This window comes from Pygocentrus nattereri, chromosome 5 (genome assembly GCF_015220715.1).
Source record: "Pygocentrus nattereri isolate fPygNat1 chromosome 5, fPygNat1.pri, whole genome shotgun sequence".
Taxonomy (NCBI): Eukaryota; Metazoa; Chordata; class Actinopteri; order Characiformes; family Serrasalmidae; genus Pygocentrus; species Pygocentrus nattereri.
The window spans coordinates 38124118-38141717 of record NC_051215.1 but is presented as its reverse complement, the minus strand read 5'-3'; the positions used below and the strand labels follow the sequence as shown (position 1 = coordinate 38141717).

Genomic DNA, 17600 nt, shown 5'->3' with positions numbered 1-17600 from the left:
ATGTGTGTGACGAGATAAAATGTGTCATTATGAATAGCAATCTGTCAGCACGCACTGCCTCATATAGTAATTACGCTGTTACTAAATGCAGTTCTCTGAACAGTTAGACGAGTTTTACGCTAAATACGCCAGTGTGTAAGTACACATCCATAGATAATCAATTATTATAATCCCTTCACTCTAAAACCTGTTTCAGTTTAGGACTGACGTTTACAGGCTAACGTGATTACATCAAAACGGCGAAGACTGGTCTTCTCTGTTATCACGCCCAAATCGTGTTTAACAAAACAAAACAAATCCTAAAAGGCGCCTTAAATGGAGCTATAAAAAACTACAACACGCTCGTGTGAATCCGCTCCGTTGGCCGAGGCTGGTGCGCTAGCCGGTACACGCCGCGCGACTCTGGGACACGTTTTGTTAGCAGCCGGCAGCATGGCTCTGTGGTAATAGAATAGCCGATGTAATTTGACACTTCAACTTGCCGTGCACTACGTTAGTTGATTCAGGCAGTCACACTCTGGCCAAACGCTGTGCGCTTTCCCCCCCACTCAGTGTTTGCGAAGTAAAAAGGAGAAAAATACTACGCGCATTCAGCTCCGGAGGATATTTGTTTCCAGCGCCGTGCTTTGACTGGATCTGAAAGTAAGTTCCGAATCCCTTTTCCCACCTCATGGCTGGAGAGCTTTTTTGTGTGCGCTTTGCATTGAACGTGTTTGTAGCCTGAGCGCTAGCTCCGACCTCGGCTAACAATGGAGCAGTCACTTAGAGAAGCGGCGAAGTAGCGCGGCTCAACTGTGGGATCGGGCTCGTGTTTGTTGAGCTCCGAGCAGAAACGGGAGGCTTTCGGCTTCAGCTCGGAGTTCACACCGCGCGGTGTTTTGTGAGGTAAAACAACAGCCCGCGATTGAGGACGTGTGTGCGTGTGTTTTTCTGGATACTTGGTGCTGTGAGGAACGCGGAATTCGGCTTTTCTGTGGTCCGGCTAGCAGAGTGAAATTCCGAGCAACCCACTTCCCCACATTTCGAGCACGTTTCGCGGTTTGGCATTCATTGTTTCGCTCACTGTCATGGTCTGCACGGTTGGTTGGCATGTTATCTTGGGCATTTGAAGCGCTGTAGAAAAGCTGGGAGAGCTTCGCCGCTCGGAGATGTGACTTCAGCAGCCTGTTCGCAGCACCAATGCGATCAAATACACCACGTTTATTTTTACCCGAAGTTAGTAGCTTATTTCATGTATCTGCAACTCTGTCTAACTTGTAACAGAGCTTTTAAAAATTCATGTGCGGGCAAATGTGGGGTTTGTGCCGACGCGCTGCAGTAGCCTAGCATCGCTCCGTGTGGTGGCGGCGACAGAAGTTGGGAGTCTCGGTTTGAGTGCCTGTGTCCGCCGCCAAGGGCAGCTGATCTGTCCGCGGTATGAGGAGGATTTCAGTAGCCCGACATGCTTAACAGTTAGGAAGAGTCTAGCCAACCTGGAGGGGGTATGGGCGGGGGGGCACACGCTGTGGGGGGAATAACGGCCCTTCCTCCCTCGTTAGTGTAATTCTGGGAGACTTTAGGGAAACATGACTTTCACCACTGGAGCTAACCTGAAGCAACTTCACCAGATTTGTTCGGGAACTGAGGTCTAGTCCTAGGAAATAAAACACCCGTCATGTTAAAAGACATTAAGATGAGATTTTAAAGCGCAGTGTTGTTGCAATAACATGGTAACACACTGACAAGAGCCCGTCTTCCACTGCTATTGTCCCATTTTAGCTTAGCGTCTCTAGTGTTGTGAAAGTTAAGCTTTCATTCAGAAACTGTTTCGGTTCATTCAGTGCTGTTTCCCTCTAGGAAACGTGCTGTAAAATATGCGGCCGCTGCTCTTTGCACTTGTGTTTTTGCCATCTGATGACAATTGTTCGGCTACTTAGACGCCGTATAATCTCAGGCAGTGTTTACACGGCTGTGTGGATACTGATAATGTAAAAGCTTCCTTTTACTTCAGAGAGAATTGCCTTTGGTGCAAAGGTGAAAGGTAATTAGCTCATGTATGCCTTGTCTTTATTCCAGAGCCTGTGTGTTTTAGTTGTATATCTCTTGTTCGATGTTAAGACATTTAAAGATGAGATGATCTACCTGAAACTGTTCTTTGGGCAAAAAGAAAGTAATCCTTCTGTGTTTTTTACTTTGATTTGTGTTTCTTAAAGTGAAGATAAGTAAATGACAAGCTCCTTAACAAAATCTTTGTGAACTCTTGTCTGTCAGCTTGTATTTCAAAACTACTACACAAAGTGACCATGTCAGTAGCTTAATTTGTGAGTCAGGAATAGAGAATGTGTCTGGGAGAGGAGTTTATTTTACCCGCTACTCCAGACAGGGGCCCCAGGTCGAGGATCAGCTTTACCAAGGGGGCAGGAGCACTACCACTGGTCATGCCATACTCGTATAAGGGCATTTAGAGCACAAGGTATGTTATAAAGGCGTCCAGGAAAGAGTGAATGTAGAGAAAGTGTTTGAACTTAAGCTGAAAGAGCAAACTTTGATTTCATGGACATGTGTGTGCTTATTATGGCAAATTAGATTGTAAAAATATCATTGAGTGTATCGTATTTGAACATTGCTTTGGCCACCTACTAAAAGCTCATAGCAGTTTTATTGGTCATAAGGACCTGGATGGTAAAGTAGTGCATAAACACTGATGAATCTGAGCCACTTATTTATCTCAAATAATAGGCCTCTGCAGGAAGCTGCCTGTCATCTAGGTTATATATATATATATATATATATATATATATATATATATATATAGGTTATCTGATTACATGGTGAATAACAATTGCATAGTAATTGCCTAACCCTCAACTACCAGATATGCTCGACTAAGGTACAAAGTCTAAACACTTCTTAAACACTTCACATATGATAAAACTGAATTTGGGGTAAAAATGCTAAGCTTGCTGATTTGATATGAGAGTCAATGTCTGGGACTAACCTATGGTGTAAAGCAGGGCTGCAAACATGTAGTCACCGTCTTCATTTCATGTTAAGTATTCCTTTGATGCTTTTCTCTTTATTGCCTTTAGTAATATTGTAGTCACAGTCAGAGATCTGTTTAAAGGAGGCCAAACACTAATCACTGTTTTGACGGGTTGACATTTAACTGTTAGTGCACTATTGTGGGGAGTTGTGAAATACTTAGCCTATGATTATTCATCACAGCCTTTTCGTCACCAGCTGCACACACCCACTCTCAAACATAAGTCTGGCTTTGTGTCTATGTCCACGTGCCCTGCTGTGGATCTGCGCAGCTATGTTTGTTTATTTTAACATGTAAAATCAGCTGCACTCTTTGGATTGCTGATTATTTCTCATGCATGACTCTGTGATTTTGTGGGTGTTAAATGATTATTATTAGGACACAAGCAGCTTCGAAACATGGCTTTAAAAGTTGCAGTTATCATCAGCAGTTACAAAAGCATGGGGTAATTCTCACTTGTAGCTCATTTAAACAAGTGGGGAAATTCTGTCATAGGTGCAGATTGTGAATTTTTAATTGATAACAATTTTTGTATTTAAACAGTTATTTAATTGTGATTTAGATTTCACGAAAAGTCATTGTGGTGCACGATCTTGTTTTATGGATATAAAATACATTTTTGTCATGATCATTGTTTTTTTGACATCAAAATAAATGGAAATCAGTCAGATGTGCTGACTCAAATCAGTTGATATGTAATGAAAGTGTAATTCATTATGTATTACTGTGTAATTTAATATGTAATTACATAAATATATTTAAAGAGCATCATTAAGCAAAACTGACTTCTAAGGGTTCATGCAGTTTGCCCCACTTTTCAGCAAACTGAAGATAGTCTTCTATCACACCGAATATCTTCATCTCCCAAATGCACAATTCAATTAAACAGCAGCCCTAAATGCTTCAATGACTCTTGAAATCAGTCTTACCCAACTTATGTGAGCATTGTGGTATTACATAGTTCATGACCTTGTTGAAGCAAGAAAAAAAAAAAGAGGCTGGAGTTACTTGGCTGCTTTTAATCAGACGTATGTGGGAAGAGCGTGGTGGGGGACCTACTCTAGTTCATGTCCCCATAAGAGTGGCTTGTTGAAGGCTGCCTCCAGCTATCAGTCTGACAATGTGACCATAGAGGCATTAGGATGTGATGTGCAAAGCATTAGCTAGCTTGTGCCACTCTAAGTGCTTCGCCCTCAGATAGGGACTTCCAGGCCCACGCTGTCACAGGCTCATGCATGTTTGATTTGACGTTCTTTGAAAAATGAACGCAGAAGATGTCACAATGACTGTATCCCATTTCTGTCAGCAAAAGAGCAAGGACCCTGAATCATAAACGACACCCAGCCACTCTGGCACAATATGTGTGCTCGAAACTTGGCACTGGAGGACAAAATGTTCCTGCTGCACTCAAGATTTTGCTTGATCACAAGTAATTACCTTCACTTTTTGGGGCTGATGAAAGCTTGCTGTGCTTTGAAGTCTGACTGCTGTGCGTCTTGCACATCCAGCTTGAGTAAAACAAACATATTGTCCTCAGACTGTTTTCTTTTGACTATGGCAAATTAGTCCTTGTTCACTGAGCCATGTTCTAAGTGTCAAACTGTTTGACTTGGTGCTCTATTCAGAGTCGTTTAATAAACAGCTGTGAGTTGGTGATCATGCTCAGGGGACTTGCATACGCTGTCTGAAGGAAGCCCTATATTCTGGGAGGATGGCTTGAGATTAGCTCTTCATTAAGAGAGGCACAAAGCTGATAGTGATTGTGTTATGCATAATGTTGATTGCTCTTGATTACACCATGTCATCTCCCATTGAGCAAAACGTACAACATGGGCATTAGGAGAAATAATGCAGGTCACTAAATCCTTTGTGAATCTAGACCCAGAACAAATTGACCATTAGCTTTAGTGAACCATAGATCCTAAATACTTATTACTGGAGCAGTATGTTCATTGAAGATTTGTGCAAGTCTTGCATTTGTGCCAACATTTCACATTCAGCTAAGCAAGACTACACTTTTTTTCAGTTTTGAAGCCAATTAATTTCAAGGCAATTCATTTGTAGTTGAACTGATATGAAGATGATTAACTGCCACACTAAGATTCTGGATATTCTATATTGTTCCCGGGGCAATTAAAGGTCCTACAAAATATTTTATTTTTTAGTTTTCTGAACTTTTTAAAGACTTTGCAGGTATATTTGTCCTCATTTTCTCTGTTAAAATATTCTCTCAGATTTCATTTTCATTAATGACTATCACACAAGCAATTTCTCTGCTTCTGCTGACTTGAAGCTGTGCATAAGAGCCGCTTGCATTATTTGTACAAATTACCCAGGTTAATTGTAATTTGTCAGTATCAGGATGGATTTAGAATTAAAATCTTGTGCAAGTCTTGATGCACTTTCTTTACGAAATCTGCAGTGTGAACATGATTTGCTCTGTAATAAGCTGAACTTTTCAAACTTTTTTTTCCCAATTTTGAATCAGTTGTCTATTTAAATAACACGAGTCAAATAAAATGCTACATCAAAAGTACGAGGCAACTAGCTATTTAGCACAGTGCATATTAATGCTATGACATTTTGTTACAGGTATAGCAGCAGCATTTAGATGCAGCAAGAGTGCATTTACTTGCCTCACATTATTTATATCACAGCATTGCAGCACAGACCTGCCACAATAAAAACAATCAGTTAGCTGATTGCTGATTTCGTATTATGAGCAAAAATCTGCAGTGTGCCATGAAAAACAGTGCTGTTACCTTCTACTAAACTTCTATTTCGTGAAGTCAGGTTGATTGATTTGAAGTCATAGATAATCACTGAATTCTGAGGTTCTGAGGGTCTTTGCATTGTGACATTATAGTTCTGCAGTCATTTCTGGATTATTTTTAAAATAATCTGTTTCCAAAGTTCCAAATTAGGTGCGATATGCTTTTATTATTAATGGTTTTATTGTCAGTGGTTTGTTTATTTCCAAGCTGCTGGAGCAGTAAATACTCTCAGTAGCAAAAGCATCAAGGATCATTTTCATTACAACCATACGGCCTATTTTGACGAAGGCTGTGTGGAACTGAAATGTTCATATTTAACTGTGAGTAAAGCTTGATAGTTTGGCTAATGAAAGCCAGTGGTGTGCCAATTTGAACATGATTCTTTGAGAGTTATTCAGGCTAATTAAAGCACTTTCCTACACAAGAGGATTTGTTGTTTTGACAACAAATGGCATAACTTAAAATGTAGAGCTTGTTGTACTTCTAATAGAAAGATAGCAGAAAAAAATAACTTGAATTCCTTTAAATTAGTATGTGAAGTTCAGTAAAATCTGTTTTAGGGGAGCCAGGTTACTTTTTTACGTTAAGCACTCATAATTTCTTACATTTTAATTTTGTCTTTAGGCAGTTTGTTTATCACCACCTTGGACAGAAAATTAATTGATCTGTAATCTTCTGTATGTCTTTCAGCACTAGAGAGAAGAATCTTTGAAGATTTGACAGTAAAGTAGGCAGGGTGTTTCTAGAGAGGCTACTCAAAAGTGAAAATATATGTGAAAATATTACCACTCAGTATTGGATTTTTTAACAAGTGCTACATCTGTATGCATTTATTCATGCAGTGCACAAAAGCACCAACTGCTACTCATACATCTCCATTCATTTGATGTATTGAAATATTGCAATGTATTCCATCATGTGGAAACCCTGGACCCTGTCAGCGTGTCTGAGCTGTCTGTCTGTGTCTGAGAGTGCTAGATTTCCTTCAACACTGCTGTGAGGGAGGTACAATTACATTCAGTGTGGCCTCAAGGGATTCATACCTTCCTCTTCTCTGACAAAGCAAATTAAGTAGAATTTACTAAGAGTGTTTGTTATTCCCTCTCCAAATTCAGACGATTCACGTTACAAAAAAGAAAACAGAGCACGCTCGCCACCTTGGCGCAGACATTTGCGCAAGGTGAGGCAAAATGAAAGCCGAATGGAAAGCAGTCACGAGGCGTCATATAAACATGACAAATGGATTCTGGTAAATGAAATTCAGACCACATCCAATACAAAATCGTTTCTGCTGTAGAGTGAAAGAGAAGAGAGAATTTCAGTAGAAACAATAAAAGAAGCATTGCATTTCAGAATTACATTAGTAGTTGTTAAGTTCAGAAAGGAAAGCAAAACAGAGGAGCTTGTTTCATCTCAGAGCACACCTCCTGCTCCACAAATGCATTTCATGCATCGCAGCCTCCGTGCAGAGCTCATGAGGTGACAGCTGTAAGTAACAGAGAGACATTCATGGAGTCCTAGTGCAGTCCCAGCAGCAGATAGAGCATGATAAATCCAGAGGCGTGTAAGTGTGTCTGTGTCCCAGCTCAAATTGGCATGCAACTGCAAGCACCACTTCCCAGGTAAGTGCGGGATCCCTTGACTCTTAATGACTGCTCCATAAGCCAGGCTTTGGGTGCCCACTCAGTGCCCTCCCCTCTCGTTCACCCTGCCAGTGCAGCCAGACTGCTTCACACTCTTATAAGCTCATGTCTTTTCATTTCTCAGCCTGGGCTTTCCAGATAAAGAGCCACATTTGGAGCCCCAGAGTGAAAATATTATAAAATGGAATGTCTGGCAAAGCATTTTTTCGCCGAGCTGAAGTGGAGCCGTGGGCTGATCTAATGCCGAATAGATTTTATGATCTCCCAGTTTTTCGATTTTTATTCATCTAAATGGGAAAGGAGTGACATCTATGCTTAGTCACCTTTTTTAAACCAGTCTTTATGTGTTTAGAAGCGGGCTGGGTTCCAACAGAGAAGGTTTCTCCATTCTCGTGCAACAGTCGGTGGCACCAATCTGGGTGCATGCAGCCTGTCACTCTTTTCCAATTGCAAACAGATACCTGATTGTCACTCGATGGCAGAGAAGTGCTGTGCTATCTCCCAAACTGAATGCCAGTAGTTGTGTTTTTGAGGAGACCTGACAATTGCCTGCATAAATCAGCATACATATTCAAATATAAATCGTAGAGATAGGTGTACAAGCTGTGCACTTGCAGTGGTACTTTTCCACACATGCAATCTAACATAGCATGCCTCTGGTACTTTGGACACACAAAGTGAGTTGTTGGGCCAGTGTCCATTGACTCTTAAGTGACCAGTTGTAGCCACTGGTGGTCAGAACAGATTAGCTGATTGCAACGAGCTGTTTTCTGAGCATTGTTGTTGAAAAACAATATAAAATAGATGTAATAAGCATTTATTTGCTGTTCTATCTGTTTGCTGTTCTGCTGTTTGCTTCACTATTGTGAAGCTGTTTGTGATAATAATTCATAGGCAATGTTAGCTGCCATCATCTCCCATAGAACAGAACTCAGAATATAGGCGTGAGTGCTAAACAATGTAGGCTGCTGTATTTATCACATATCCTTGAGCAAAGCAAAATATCTTTATTTTGGCTTTAATAAATGTGCACATCACACCTAGGGACTCGGTGAAGATTAATATAATAAACTGGTGATTTACAAGTGTTATCATTAGTACATTTTCAGAGTGTAATACTTTCAAAAAGTCAGAGAACACTTTTCATTTATTTAAAATTCTAGTCAAAATACTCGTTAAGTACAAGGTATTCATTTTTCACAAGATGCTCCTGAGAAGATTACACATAAGATAATCCATTCACTTGAGGAAAGGGAAAATATAATGAAAAAATGGGATTTTTCAAAAAAAAAAAATTAAGAGATGTAGAAAAAAGTGGACTCCTAACAACCACGCAAGCTTTGATCTTGATGGTGAAGTTTTAAAGTCGCTTTCCATTCCTGCTTCAGATCTGCAAAAAATCTGTACTGTTGCTGTCCGTCCTTCCACTGTGAGAAGACGCCTTAACGCTGTGTACCTGAAAGCATGTGTAGTTGTCAAGAAGTTATTACTGAGAAAAGGAAGACAAAAAAGATGAAATTCTGCAAATCAATCTAGAAGCTGCTGGTGTTCTCAGAACAATGGACTGACCACCCCGTCTTGGATCGTGAGAAAATGACACCAACTTCTAAGACTGTACATGGAGGTGTGGGAAAAAATCCCTACAGGTTTCTTTAAAAAAATTAAAATCAAGTCTTTTTAAAAAGAATGGAAGCTGTAGTAAAGACAAAGGGTGGACACACTGCACATTGACAAAACTTATATTTAGTTTTTGAGGCTTCTGTGTGATTTTCTTTTTTGAATGTGTCCTTCTTTTTTCTGATGCTGGAAAATAAGCAGCTGTTCTGACTAAGGATTTTGCACAGTATTGTAGGTTCTGCTTTGCCACTCTTTGCTCATTGCTGGGTCATTGGAGGGTTTTTAGAGTGTTCCATTATGTTCCATATCACATAAAGTATGCCTCTGGTATTACCGGTTGAAATATTTAACAGTGACATCGCTCACATGCAGTGTTTGAGATGATGGAACAGTTTAAAAATTCAAAGCATCTCCAAACTCTGCAGCTGCACTATTTCTTATTAGTTGATTTAACCTTTCCAACTTAAATATTTTCTTAAGTGCAAAGCAGAAATAATGGGATTAAACTAATTGTGTGTTTACAGCAGTGGTACAGTCTGTGATTCTTACCAAATATCATCTACAAGCAGTAGCTTATTTGTCATTGTCTCTCTTTTTAATTAACTGTTGACCAGCAGCAGCAGATCTTGGTTTAAAAGCAGCTTGCTTTAAATCTCTCTGAAAGTACAGTGTCTCAGAACAGCACATAGTGTCTAGTTGCATTTTGTTTCACCTCTGCAGTCTTTATACTGGATTTTATAAAAAGGTTACTGGTGAAGCATTAGATATTGGTGTGTGTATAAGAGGTTTTGGGAGCGTTAATTTGTTTATTAGTCAGCCTTGAAAAGAGCACGGCCGTGGAAGCATGATGGTCTTTGAGGCATTTCTCGTTGTGTCGTAGGGTGTGACCAAAGCATTTGGAGGTGGTGGTTGTTGTTGTGTGTTGGTTGCATGTGCTCTGAGGGCTGCTCATAGCTCCTGACTCTGCATCTGCAGTAAGTGGTCACCAGGGACGTATGGCACACGCCAGCTCGAATTTACACTGTGGCCATCGGATGAGAAACAGCTTGATCGGAAATAACAGCCAGATCCTCTTTGCGTTCTCGCTATTACAGATTACGGCAAAGCAAAGTGTCTTTTTTTATGCGCAGACCATCAAGAGCATCTTATTGGCCATAATTGAATGTTACTGAAAGCAGCTCGCTTTAGCCTAGCCCTGAGAGCCATCTTCATGTGCATGGTTGTCTTTCTGATTTTGTCTGGAATTCTTTTTACTTTGGAATGGCAGAATGTGGAAACTCAATCCGGAGTGGCCCTGAGGGCTTCTTCTGCTCGAGAATTCCCACCCAAATAGCTGCCAACACCCACACAAACATTTATGTAGGTCTGCTTTCAAGGAAAGGAGCAGACCCCTGAGCCTGCGTCATGCCAGTGCCATTGACAACCCCAGCAGGCGAGGCTGCTTGTTTATTAGTGTTGAAGTGGGAAGACTAAAGCTGCTGGAGTGTATGTGCACAGGGGCCGCTGCTCATGTGTCTACAGCGCCACTAATTAGCATGAAAACGGCCCTAACAAAGAGAGGCGATGCACAAGTTTATTTATTTAAGAACATCCTAGTGGGCTTTTCACTGATACAGTCTGCCTTCTTAATTAAGAAAGAAGCAAACTTTGTGTCTCACAAAACTTTCTGTTAATAATTTGATATATTGTCGGAGTACAAATGCGGACTGTCCATGAGAAGTACCCCATCGCAAAAACACTGAAAAAACTAAATAAAATGAAAGGAACACATGGAGTAAACAAACAAGCAAAGCATTACTAGGCAAACGTCAGCAATCCAAGTTGCTGTTTCTATGTTATTGATCTCAGCTGCTGCTCGGCTGATATTCTTCCTTTTGCAATTCGTTTGTGGCTTTAAAAAATCCCCAGCAAATGAGTAGTTTTTCTCCAGCAATTTACCTCTGAGTAGGTGTTGTTTTTTTCCGCTAAGGTCAATTGTTCTATTTGTCTTGATATGAAGATAAAAATGGTTTATTTAGTCAAAGGAATAACAGTGTTTTGTAGAGAATTGACCCTTATAATGAGGCAGCGTAGCCTGTGTTGTTAGCTGCAGCTGGTGTCTAAAGAATTACCACACGTGACTGCCTTCTGGCCATGGTTCATCAGCTCAACTGATATTGAGTAATGATAGTGGCTGGATTTTCGTAAACCTTCCAAATTTACTCAGTGCTGCTCCGAGGTTGTGCTGCTGAAAGAAAGTCTCACAGTAGCAGGCTCTGTCTCCGTTCACCAGTGACTCTTGTTAAAGGAATTGAGAAAGCTTCCAGCCTGTGTCTAAAGAGCAGTTCCCATTCTTTTGCCTGTGCGAGCGGAGGGGGGGTTGGCAGTGGCAGTCACGTGAGCAGTAATTGTATTTGTGTTGGGTTCCTTTCAGGCTGTCGCCGTAAATCTGTTTGACTCGTCACTTTGTAAATCATTATGATGGCTAAAAGCCTTTTTATTTAATTTAGCGGGGGGGAGGGCTGTTGCTTTCCTGAGCAATTATACTTTTTTTGTTTGTTTGTTCCTTACTGCCTTTGGTAAAGATATTATTAGCTTTATGAGTGCCTTTTCAGAACTTTCTTTTGCTTTTGGCTATGTTCATTTGTTAGAACCTTTTCAGAGAGCTATTTTTTTTAGATTTCATTTTTTTCTAATTAAAATGCTTCTTTTATTGTTTCCCACCGAAAATACAGTTAAAGTAGTTAAGTGCTAAACAATAGATCCCGTGTTTATATCAATTGTCCTCTATAGAGCAGAGATACATACCATATAGCAGTGAGACAACTGATTAGTGGATTTGTAACTGATCGGGTCAACCAGGGTGAATATCAGTGTATGAGAAATGTCTACGTCGACATGTCACTTTCTGGCCAAACTGGTTTTGGCTGACAGAAACATGACAAAGTACATCATGTCCTGAAGATCAGCTTTGTTTGTTGTCTGATAAACATCTCAGAGCTCCTCTATCCTCTCCTGTGCCACTCGTGCCTAGCATCATGCATGGCAGCAGACATTTGTCACCCCATGTTGATGTGCTGTCGCTTGGAGCACTGGACACAAATGAAAGTGAAGTTAACTGACACTTTTTTCCTAGCAGTTTTTTCTTAATCTATCCAAAAGATGTTATTCCTCTAAAATAGTTAGGAAAGTAAATATATAGAGGGTATGTTTATTGAAGAGTTATCTGGAATCTGAATGTTTAATTTTTTATGTGTTGCTGGCTGTAGTTCACCCCAGACGGGATACAGATGACAGTGATAAATATGAAGCCGGTCATGGTTTTAGTTGTGCACATCATCAAAGTGGGTTTTCACTATGCTACATTCCATTTTGCGATCCTGACAGCATTGCAGTGATTGCCAAACGTGGTCTTTAAAAAACTATCCTAGAAGTACTTGGATATTAGATGCCATAAAGGTTCTAGAAGATGGCAGTGCTTAACTGCTTAATTCATTCATTTAAGTGGAACGACGGGAAGCGCCTTGAATCTAAATTTGCTAATGTTTTGTAGAACAGAACTGGGTATGCATTTTGATGCACCTTCTTCAGCCCGATCAGTTGTAAAATTAAAGTCAGTGTTTTTATAGGTAGACTTACTGTGATGGAAGAGACAGGCAATGACCACTCAAAGGTCCATTCTTTGCTTATTGAGCTTTGCATGAATGGATTAAATGGATGAAGGGAAGGCCAATCATGCTTAAGTAGTGAAGATTTGAATTGTATGGTGTGCTGTGTGATTTGTTTTGTAATTGGGAAAGGCCGTGTGCTCCTGGAAGGCAGTATTCCACTGGGCAGTGGCGATTCAACAGTATGAAGAAGGGAGTGCTGGAATTTCTCACAGTTGCCTGTCTAACAGAAGTGGTGCTTGTAGCGAGCCAAGCTGAAGCCTCACTTCTGGAAAATATTGGTTTTGGAGGCACTGAGTAAGCTGTCACAATGTAGAAGCTTTTCTATTCATGATAAGTTTGGCTTTCTGAAAAACAGCGACAGCAGCTACAGCTGCTTTGTGGAGAAGAATTGTAGCTGGTTGTTTAGAAATGATCTCATTTTGACTTTTCAGTTATCTAAACAACTGACTCGATTAAAAGAGACATTCCTCTTTTGCCTTTTTTTTTGCACTCAGTGACGTTTTTTTTTTTTTTCAGATCCCTACCTCATTTGATCTGATGACGAAACAGGTGATTAATATTAAAGATCTCCTATTACAGACATGATAAGTTCCAGACACACTAGCTCTGCCTCTCATCGTCAACAGATCTGGCCTTCATTGCACTGCTTAATGCTACTGTCGTGAATTATTTCACTATTTGTTCAGTTTCTTCTGAGTGCAGGCAGATTACACTTGGGCCCATCATTCACAGGTGCACCCTTTCCCTCTTCTGATAACTAATTAAGTTATGACACTTGTTTGGCAAGAGGCCCATGTCCTGAAGGATTGTGAAATAATTATAGACGGCATTAGAAATAGAGGAGAAGGAAGATCAATATTATATGTTTGCAAAAGCTCTTTGCTAAGTAAAATGCAGAAATTCATGTCTGCTGTATAATGTAGTAGATAACTCTCTCACTCAGTGGAAATCTGTTGGAGTACCAGTAGATGCAGCTGATAAGTAACTGATTACACTGTTTTTAATTATTTGGCAAGTTGCCTGTGTAAAATAATGCCCGTAATAATGCTGCTTCAAATGGTATAATTGACTTTAATTCATGGTGCAGATGATTGCTCAAAGGTTCTGCTCTATGTTAAACCTGGCTTAAGGATACCTCTCAGTAAAAGTATGCTTGGATTGTTCACTGTAATTACTATGTTGTGATTTGCTCTCAGTAACTGAAATGAATTTTCTATATACTGCAGGAGATAAGCAAGGTCGGAGAGCGAAATGGGAAAAGGTTGCTTGTTTTTTTTTTCCTTCTCTCTCTTATGCAGCAACTGCTACTTCCATTATACCCTGAATTTGACTGTGACTGAAATCAAATAAATAAGTGTGACTGGCTGAGGGCCAAGGCAGAGATTACTGGCATAGGGATTGCTGTCAAAAACATCTTGGAGGATAATTAGTAGTGCTCTATCACTGCTGATTTTGCTTCTTAAAGCTACATTTATGAAGGCGCCACTCTGACCTGCTTTTGTCTGGAGGGTGTGTAGTGAATTATAGTAAACTTATCGCTAAAGATAAAATATTAAAACCCAGGTTTCCTGTGATTTAGTTAATAATTGCACCGTGAATTATTGAGAATTTGTATGTTTACCACAAGCGGGGATTAGCATGTCACAGACCCTCCGAAGAAAATTTGCTGTCCTGTTACAAGGTGCTTTAGATGTGGTGAGTCAGAGGCTCTTACTGGTTTATAATTATGGATCACTGCTCGAAATAGGGGAAGTGTCTGAACATGATATGTAACATTTGCCTTAACATTCTCAGTCTCATTCAGTAATTTCAGATTTAAAGCTATAAATAGTTGATAAGCGGTTGATCATTCTCAGCCTTTCTCACCTGTATGTTTTAGATTGTATTAACCAGTTTGACCTTTAAATCATACTGCTTGAAAATGTTACAGCATCTCTTTCCATGTAATCCTTGGCGGGTTGTGAAATGTTAGGTATGTGTAGATAGGATCTCAACAAAGTTGACACTGAAGCGCTACAGAAGTGCTCTTACCCATTATCTTGAATGAAAGGTCATTTGGTAGTTGGAGAGGACAAATAAGAAGTAATAGAAAAAAAAGCTGTCTTAGATGTCTTTTCAAACTGTAGGCAAAATCAATGATTGGAAAGAAGGAAGATGGTCTGGCAGGAAAAATACTCAAACGTCCTGAGAGTATTGGGATCCTGGACTATCCAGACATCTGAGGAAACCCTTGACCTCTGAAGGGATTCCCCAAATCGTCCAAGCATTCAGCTGTGAAACCTTAACTCTTTCCACTGACACTTAAGAAACTTAGGAGCTTGAGAAACTTTTTGTCCACATAAGTGGATGATTACTCTGTTATTCATGTAATAAGATAGAGATTCACTACCCAGACCTCTGTCTGTATCTTTGCTCTAATCTCCGAAGATATCTGAACCAGGCATCAGTGCTCATCAGTCCGTTATTGCCTAGGCCTGTAGGGAGCGAGGATAGAATAAAAATGTTTACTTGTTTGGAGGCCAGAGAACTTTGACAGTGGGCTATGCAGTATTTCTTGTTCGAAGGTATTGAAAAGGTAGATTCATTGACAAATATCTTTATCCAGATGTCATCCAAACAAGGATGGGAACTAGTTGCTGTTTGAATTTTTTTTGAAGCTCAGAAGGCCTCAATCTGACAGTACAAGACTTATCTCAGTTTACTGGACCACACAGTACAAGTAACCAAGATAGTTCAAAATGAAAGCATAGTTCATGCAGACTACATATATTGTGCTTAAATAAAGCTAAATTACAGTGTACGTTATATACAGTAGGCTCAAAGGAAGTGTAAAAGCCCACTAAAAAAAACTAAACAAAAAAACAGCACCATTCAGGAAAATACAAAATGAGATGCTATAATGCACAATTGGCACATTAGAATGTAAAGGAATGTTTGGAAAAAAATACAGAATTTTCCATTTACTACAGGTGTACTTGATCAACCAAGACGTGTTTGGGGTCCAAATTTTGGTTCTTACTTTAGTGCTGGAGCTACGAACTAACACTGCTAACAAACACTAGAAGTCAATAGTCTTTTTCGTTGTTCAACCTCAAAGACAGTGTCATTAACGGCAAAACCTCACCATGTGGCTGAATGCCGGGGGCCTTAATGAAGAGCTGGATGCAGTTTGAGAAGGTTAAAATACATTTTAGCTATGTATTTATGGAAAAGATCTGAGCTGACTGGTGACTTCTAGTGTTTCTTGGCTACATGGGCCTCATAACTCCAGTGCTAAATTAAGCAAAATTTGGATCCCAAACGTCTTGGCTGATTGACTACGTCTGACATAAGTGGAAAATTGTGTACAGTTAATGTTCTGCCAAACCATTTATTTAATAGTACACATTGTTTAACAGATCATGATTTGTTAAAAAAAATGCACCTGCTCAGAAGAAATGGAGAGTTTGACCATAGTCTTCAAATACAAAAACAAGCTGCTCTTGTCTGTTTGCTAAGAGGAGAAGCCACAGATGTTTGTAGGCTCCAGTGTCTCCTGAGGCAGGACAATGGCTTGCTGTGAAGCTGATGCTGAGAGCTTGGTTTCATTGCCCCCCGGGTTTCTGGGCTTTGATGTCGTGATGCCAGGGCAGAAAGCACTCGCATACAGACCCTAATTGAGAGAGTGGCACCAAAGGACTTTGCACGGAGCCACTCTGTGTTCCATTACAGTGAGTGGGAGTGAGAAAGACCATGCAGTTTGATTATGCTCGTTGTCAGCTGAAGGCATGGCCTAATAGAAAATGTTCATCCATTTGGAAGCTCATTCTTGAGCCAAATTTAGATCATTTCCCCTGACTTTTCAGGCATAATGGTAAATATCTCTCTTTTTACAAGCATGACACCTTGAAAATATGATTATTTTGAAAGCATACTATTCCAGGGTGTTATTGTAGAAGTTAAAGTGTGTGAAAACATATCAAACAGCTGTTTGTTCTATGTTTCCTGCAGATAATAAGTCAGTTAGTCTGCATGGGGGAGTCTTTGTTAAAACTCTCTCCAGGTATGCTGTTCATATCGCGCAGATGACTTAGCCGTCAGGTGGTCTACATCAAGGTTTTTCCTAAGCATAGCATGGATTTAGTTTTATTGAGATAAATTTCTTAATTTCCTGGTGAGTGTGCTTTAGCCCTTCAAATTAAGTGAGATCTCAGAGTGTAGGCCCTCCACCTTCAAGTGAGATCAGATACTTGAGGGAGTGAAGTGTTTTCGATGGAAACTGCATGAATGATTGATAAAAGGAGCAGAGCCTGCTTAAAATCGTCCTGCTCCCAGGTTATCAATAATTCAAAGCACTTTCTGTATTTTGGTGGCACATGAAATATCAGTCACCAGTTTGAAATCTCGAGATGATAATATCTGTCAGAGGAATTAGTGGTTTGTAGTGATTCCCCCCCCACCCCAGTTAGAAAATGTTAATTTTGCCCAGGGTGGGAGTTATTAGTTTTCTCCTCAGAAGCATTTCATGCTGGAAGAGTACACATAAGAGTTTTGATTAAAAAAGAGAGAGTCCTTACAAATTGGCGTCTGCAGCCTGAAAAGAAGTAATACTTCATGAATACATTGTCGCAGTTATGGCTAGACTACCGTAATTAACCTGAGCAGAACGTTTAGAGTCTCGAAAGAACGTGACATGAAATATGTCCTTTTAACCTAGTCATGTCACGCCACGCCGCTAAGAACTCCCAACTTTCACATAATTTACTCAGAGGCATAATCATCAGTTGAGTGTGCTTGCTTTCACCCCTGGCGGTACAGTGACAAGTTGACCTTTACCTTGTGAGGAGCTGGAGGGGAGCGTGCACGGCTACATGCTGATGTTTGTGTTTGTTTTGTCTTGTCTCTCTGAGTTGTC

The 17600-nt window shown here is 40.2% G+C and overlaps 1 protein-coding gene across 7 annotated transcripts in view; it reads left to right on the top strand.

The window, feature by feature from the left end:
• The first annotated feature begins 220 nt into the window (after positions 1–220).
• Positions 221–17600, top strand: part of zmiz1a (zinc finger, MIZ-type containing 1a) — a 149640-nt gene continuing 132260 nt past the window's right edge. For 4 of the 7 annotated variants that reach the window (XM_017723688.2, XM_037538593.1, XM_017723668.2 and 1 more), the window contains exon 1: positions 222–642. The gene's annotated coding sequence lies outside the window, so the exon portion shown is untranslated. Of the gene's footprint in view, positions 643–756; positions 886–17600 lie in introns of those variants that run through there. The other 3 variants (XM_037538591.1, XM_037538592.1, XM_037538590.1) reach the window with 3 other exon arrangements.